The sequence below is a fragment of the Etheostoma cragini genome, chromosome 15 (assembly GCF_013103735.1).
Source record: "Etheostoma cragini isolate CJK2018 chromosome 15, CSU_Ecrag_1.0, whole genome shotgun sequence".
Taxonomy (NCBI): Eukaryota; Metazoa; Chordata; class Actinopteri; order Perciformes; family Percidae; genus Etheostoma; species Etheostoma cragini.
In genome coordinates this window covers 21,854,846-21,861,552 of record NC_048421.1, presented here as the reverse complement: position 1 = coordinate 21,861,552, position 6,707 = coordinate 21,854,846, and the positions used below count along the sequence as shown (strand labels likewise).

General features: G+C 40.2%; 2 protein-coding genes across 4 annotated transcripts in view; both read right to left on the bottom strand.

Moving 5' to 3' along the window:
• Window positions 1–1,233, bottom strand: part of hoxb4a (homeobox B4a) — a 5,662-nt gene extending 4,429 nt beyond the window's left edge. The window contains exon 1 of the mRNA XM_034894487.1: window positions 1–1,233. This exon is cut by the window's left edge and continues 752 nt beyond it. The gene's annotated coding sequence lies outside the window, so the exon portion shown is untranslated.
• hoxb3a (homeobox B3a) overlaps window positions 1–6,707 on the bottom strand; it is an 86,558-nt gene that overhangs the window by 46,991 nt on the left and 32,860 nt on the right. The window lies entirely within an intron of this gene.

The window sequence follows — 6,707 nt, the reverse complement described above, 5'->3', positions numbered from 1 at the left end:
TCCCCGGGCCCCGCTCGCTCGCTGTGTATCTCTCCACCAAATGTCAGCCAGAGAATCACAACAATAACAAAACGCGTCTGACACGCACGAAGTAACGTGCATTCCGCTCGAGCTGAAGCAACAGAGTACAGTACTGATCATAAGTCCTCCCTTATTGCAAACGAACCCCTTCCCCCTGTTACGCGTCTGGCTGGAACTTCAAAAAGAAAAAAATAAAGCAAACAGAAAAAAGAAGCAGCAGAAAGAAAGTGCTTGGGGGGATTTAAAGTGGCGCCTGCACCGCCCTCTGTGTATATATGTATGTGTGTGTGGGTGTGTAGAGACGTGCTTGCTAAAGCTTTTTCTTTTTTTTCCTCTCTCTTCTTTTTAAATCGCTAATAACGGGGAGTGTGGCCTGGCCGGCTGCTGCGCTGCCACCCAGCAGCAGCACCGTGTCAGAGATAAATCTGGCTTGTTTAGGATCGATAGAAAATTCATCAACTAATTCAGGTTCCACGGCCTTCTAAATCACTAGCAGACTTTAGCATTAGGAACGAGAATCCAGCACCGGTTCCCTCTTTTTTTTTTTTTTTTAAACCCCGTTACTCCAACAGGCGCCCATTCCACATTTCACTCCCCTTGCATGGTAATTCAGCCACAGCCTGGGTTGCCTTTTGTCTTGCATTATAAACAGGATGTATTCCCCTCCGCTTTGCGATATTAACATCACTGGCAGAGCAATGTGCCCAATTCCAACTGCGCGGCTGCTTTTGCCCTTGAGCTGTGCATTACAGAACAGAGATCCAGCTCTTGCCATCCCCCCCTAACCGTGACCCGCTAACACTAGCTGCTACAATCTCTTTGTTTATCCATTTCAAACACTCACACGTACCACGTAACACAATCTAACTCTCTACTGCTGTCAGTTTCTATACTGCTATAAAAACGGAGCCCCACAGATGTTAGACAGCAAACTGCATTATAAGGAAAATAACTATTTTCCAGAATTTCCCCCCAACAAGTTTTAGAGTAAATTCAATTGAGTCACAATAAGTCAGCTTGCAGTAAAATTTCTGCATAAGTTCAACATAGAAAGACCAAACAGACACATATAAAAAAACAAGGAGCACTGCGGTGAATAGTAATCAGTGGGACTAAAGGTGCACACACATACACACAAGCACGCAAGATGATGGAGATATCCAAGTCCTTTGTTTCGAGAAAATTGACCGTCTCTAAATCGAAACCTTACGCCCCCCACACCTCACCCACTCACACACCCAACCCCCCAACACGCCTTCCAAGATGAACAGTAAAGGCGACCGCATCATTTTTCAACAAGACAAATAATAAATAAAAAAAGTCCAATTCAACCTGGATTTGGCCTTTAAAACTGCGAGGCGGTTTGGTGATCGAAAAAAAAAAGAGAAGTACAGAACTTGGATTGACTTTTACGCACTGTGGAGGCGAGCAGGTACATAATAAACATTATGAACAAAACAGTCTTGAAATAAATTCATTGGCGGATGTCTATAATGATAGGAAATATAAATTCGTATAGAAGACATTATTAAACTTCCACTTTTACAAATGTAAATACCAAGCAGCGATCCATAAGGCGCTACAACCCAATAATAGCAGCTGACGGCCTCGCCTCCCTGTGTCGGATCCATCGCTGACGTCGTGTATAAATCCACTATATACTCCCCTAGAAGCGAATTTGTGATTGTTTTAATGATTTTTACACAAATCCGGATCTACAGGGTAGATATAGAAGACAGCGGCTCTCTGAAGGCACAAGGTTACACCGTCGATGGACTTTTATTGCTTTCATAAACTTCCTGTCATAGCAAAGAAGATTTCCATCCATCTGTACAGTTTCTGACCCTTGACCCGCTCACGGTTGGTGGGGATCTGGGAAATGAAGTTATAATGCTGTGACACTTATGGCAACCCGAGGGCGACGCCAGCTAACCCGCAAATTAAAGAAGAAAATTAACAAATAAAATGTTTTTCTTTCTTTTTCTTGTAGACAGTAAGAAGGAGAGAAGGGGGACAGGTGCGCTGGAAGCTGCAGTACAGTCCCATTAATTCATATTTCCTAATGCAGCTTTTAATGGAAAACCGAGAAATAAATGTTAAATAAATAAAAAAAACAACATATTTTTCTCTTTCTGATATTATGTGCATTTAATTATTAATGGCGCATTTGTAATGTAAAGCTATTACAATGACGAATGAGAGTACAATGCATTTAGCAATATTATATACGTCGTCATTTTATGTTTATATTTATATTTCACAAATATTAGGCTATGGTTATCTATGGCTATCTAATTAGGCTTCGGTCACTGACAAAGATCTTTTTACATCTGCTTTTTTTATTTATAAAATGTAATATTTCCTTGGCCAATTTAGTTTCTCACTGCTCCATTTGAACGAATGTTTAATTCAAAATAAAAATTGGCCTTATCCTAAAGATTGCTATCCTCACACACACACACACACACACACACACACACACACACACACACACACACACACACACACACACACACACACACACACACACACAATTAAATTAAAAAGTATAGTCTGCTGTTGTAATTATCCAAAAAGAAGAAGAAAAGATAAGAAGAAACTTGGCAGCTCCAGCCGTGCGCCGTTCTAACAGAATGAACACAATTTAATGAAAGAAGAGACAAATCGCTTGGCACGGGGAAACACTGTCCGATCAAAAATGGTTCTAAATGATTCGACTGAAGAATGGATGAACCAATGAATAAATGAATAAATGTCCCTTCACTATGCTAAATGAATTGCTGTCTGTCTCCAAAACTCTGATTCAACTGGATTAAAACGGAATCTGGCTTATCTATCTATCTATCTATCTATCTATCTATCTATCTATCTATCTATCTATCTATCTATCTATCTATCTATCTAAAAATTAATGAAATAAATCAGGATTTAAACAAAAGAAATCCAAAAGTAAAAACGTTTGATTGATTTTTGGTTTTCTAATTACAAACTCAAATTTAATATTTAATTTAGTCCACATCATATCACATTGATAGGTTTAGAAAATAGACAAGTTAAGGTAAAAAACGAAAAACATATTATAAAGGAGAATGTGCAGCTACTGATGCATTTTGAAGCTCTTCGTGCTCTCACCTATGAACGTGTTTCTTTTTTCTCGACTATATTTTTCCCATACAATTTTGATCTGCTCCTGTGCTGCTCCCACATTGATTTTGTGACACTGACAGTCCCTCCCTGCTGCAGGCAATATTGCTGTTCTCCGTTTCCTGAAAAAAGTTGCTCATACATCACCAGACCGGACAACAAAAGCTAAAAGCACGGAGCTCAGACTGGAGGGAGAGGCACCGTCAACCTGCTTCTAATCCGCCTCTAGTCTGTATCCTTTATCTCTCTACACGGTATCGTTTTTTATTATTACTCCACTCTTTGTGCGGTGTTTAGTTACTAATACAACCCAGTGTAGTCTCTATTTTACTCTGCACAGGGATGGGCCTAATTCTGTCACCTTGACCTCCCGCTTTGCCGCGGGCCATCTCAGGTATCGATCAAGGTGTGTTGAGTCTGACTGTGGCACTTCCCTTCTCTCTGTCAAGTTTGTCAGCAGGAGCCTTTCAGCTGACCGGGGCTGGGGCCCATTGTATCCGGCTACAGGTAGAGGCCAATGTGCTGCTCACCTAAGATCCAGAGATACTCGGAGATGTTTAGATCTTAGATACGGAAAGAAAAACAAACTGGGTTTGTCACCAAATAGAGTGATATGACCCAGACACAGTGTATTGTAGGCCTGGCACCAACAAAGTAAGACCGAGATCTCTGATGACACTACACGCAGCTGTTCGCTCTCCCATTAAATAACCTGTTCAAAATGAATAAAACCAAACACGCTGCTTTATTTTGCCGTTTAGTCCATTTAAATATTATACATATTATAAACCTGCCAGCGAGCTAAGTACCACTTGACTATCACTCCACCTGAAAAACCATTGTCCTGTTTTCAACCCCAGCACGCACGCACACGAGCGCAAACACGCGCATACACGCACAAACGTGCACGGTTAGAGAGCTGCATCTAGCTTCAAGAGGCAAACATGAAACATATAGGGGTTTATCTTTGCTGTAACATTTCGAAGTGTAATAACAGGACATGTTTCATAGCGCGAGCGACTGACAGAGGCTGACATGTGAGAGGAAAAGGTCAGCGGATCTGGATTTAACCATTTGCCTTTTACTGCGGGTCAATTCCGTTTACAGCTCAAACACCAAACAGCTCACACTGGTAACTTCCCGGAGGTTAAAAGGTTTTGGAGCAAGGGGTGAAATAAAAAGCAATAAAATATTCAGGTGTCGGAAGCGAGCCGGTGCGAACAAATAACTAACAATTTATGACCTTTCTAACAAAGCTCACAAACGTAGTTGTTGTTGTTGTTGTTGTTGTTGGCAAAATAGCTTTAAAAAAAAGTTGGCGCTATCTGAGTCAACTGCTATTTGGATTAATAAGTATTCTAAAATGGATGCATTTCAACGAGCGTGAAGGTAAGATTTTTTTTGATCGTTTGTATAGCCCTGGCTCTTTTCATGTTAAAGGGATAAAAAGTGAGATTTAAAAGTGAAGACTGTAAAAGCTCGTGCCGGCAACTCAATCCGTAAATAGCTTGTTCTAGAAGAATAGACTCGTCGTTTTGTCAGCTGCATAACAAATAATAGGCCTTTAGAATCAAGTTAGCTTTTTGTGATTATCTGTTTTTAACTCTGGTCTGAAACATTACATTTAAAAGGCACAGATGTGTTTTTGTTCAATGGCGGGCCTTAACTTCAAATTAAAATGAACATATAGAAAGGTTAAACAGCCTCATTATCTGCAGCGACCACGTGTCAATGTTCTGAAATATTACCGGGGTGAAAAGCTTTAGGGACAACGACGAAGAAGAGAAATGTGGTTTTGCTCCTTTGTGCAGTTTGAAAAATAAATCGATGTCCATTCCCCTGGTTATTGTCATGCAAAGTATCGGACAGAGAGAGAAAAAATGAAGTGCTGCGGAGGCCTGTCCCTCCGTATGGCAAGTTTGTATCTAAAGGTGTTTTATGATACATCTATTGTGAGGAAGGTCGGACCAGCGGCGCGCAGCGCGCCAGGTAACACCGTGGAAACAGCAGGGAAAAAATACCGACTAATTCAATAGCAAAATGGCTTTATTATCTGTGTTGAATAAAATCCAATAAAACTCTGTTCGGCCGTTCACATTCCAAAAGGTCATCCCTTCTTTTGAGTCACTCTGAAACTGTGAAACCTCCTCCTTTTCTTTATGACTGAAAAACACAAAATATAATTACATTAAAATAGCTCAGCTCAAAGCTCCCGCATAATCATTGTTGGTGCTTACTTGACGCTTAAAAACCTCCAAACAGCGTCTAAAAATGAACTAGCATATTTAAAGTGGTTGGGAGCACAGACTGGCGCTACAGCAGGAGCGCAGCATTTGTATGGATGATGAAAAGAAACAAATGCTCCCTGTAGACTCGGAGCGTTTTATTCCACAGCTTATTATCAAAGAAACAGCACATTAGCAATCAGCAGAGGGAAATAAACAGCTGAAACCACTGCCGCTTTCTGCAGGCTCCTACTGACAACATGCGTGATACACCATAAGCTAGTATCGGCAAAGAAACCTCACATCTGGATGCAAACTGATAAAACCGCAGCAATGCTCATGCCGAGAAACCACTGCAAACACTCCCAGTCCATTCAAGCTCATCAGATTTTTTTCTCACACCTCTTTATGCCACATGTCCAACATTAGCAACGAATTTTAGCAATGTCTTTGTTAGGCTTCTATTTTAGGAATCAGCCTATGACAAAATCAGAAAATCCACATTGCCTATTGTATGTCAAAAACAACCTTAAGTAATGGAGCTATCTGCTATATGTATTAAATCAGCTATATAAATATGTTTAGAATTGAATGTAAGACTGTGTAGGGAGAAAGTTGTCCCATGACCTTTAACCTTCCACTGGCCACGACCTCACCTTCACCCTCAGTAGCCATATAATTGTGTGTGTGTGTGTGTGTGTGTGTGTGTGTGTGTGTGTGTATTTTGGCTTGAGTCCAACCCTTCTTTCTATCTATCTCTATCTATCTATTTATCTATCTGATAATGTTCTTTGGTATTTTGGTAATTATTTTTCATTTAGGCCTTGTTATAAGCTAGACCAGAGGAGGTACAGCAACACTTAAATTATTGCCAAAATGTCAATAGTGGTCATTCTAGTCACACAGCCCCAGGTGGTTTAGTAACTCGCTAACTAACCAGCATGATGGTGAAGGACATTGGGCTTGCAAAGAGGAAACACAAGTTCCAATACCCACTGTGTGACATGCACAGCCTATAATCATCAAAAATATAAATGGTTGAAGAATCAGAATAGGAATAAGCTGTATGGCCAAGTATGTTTCACTGACAAAGCATTAGCGTTGGTGTTTGGTGCATAAAATAAACAAAAAAACAAGTACAACAGACACAAAACAAAAATATACAGTGTAATTGAGAAATATTACAATCTCAAAATATGTAAAAGACAGTGTAACCTAAGACATATGTTAAATACAACTGTTTTAGAATAATAACCACAATGAAGTCATTATAAAGTGCATTAGAAACAGGAGGAAGAGGAGAATGAGGAGGAAGAG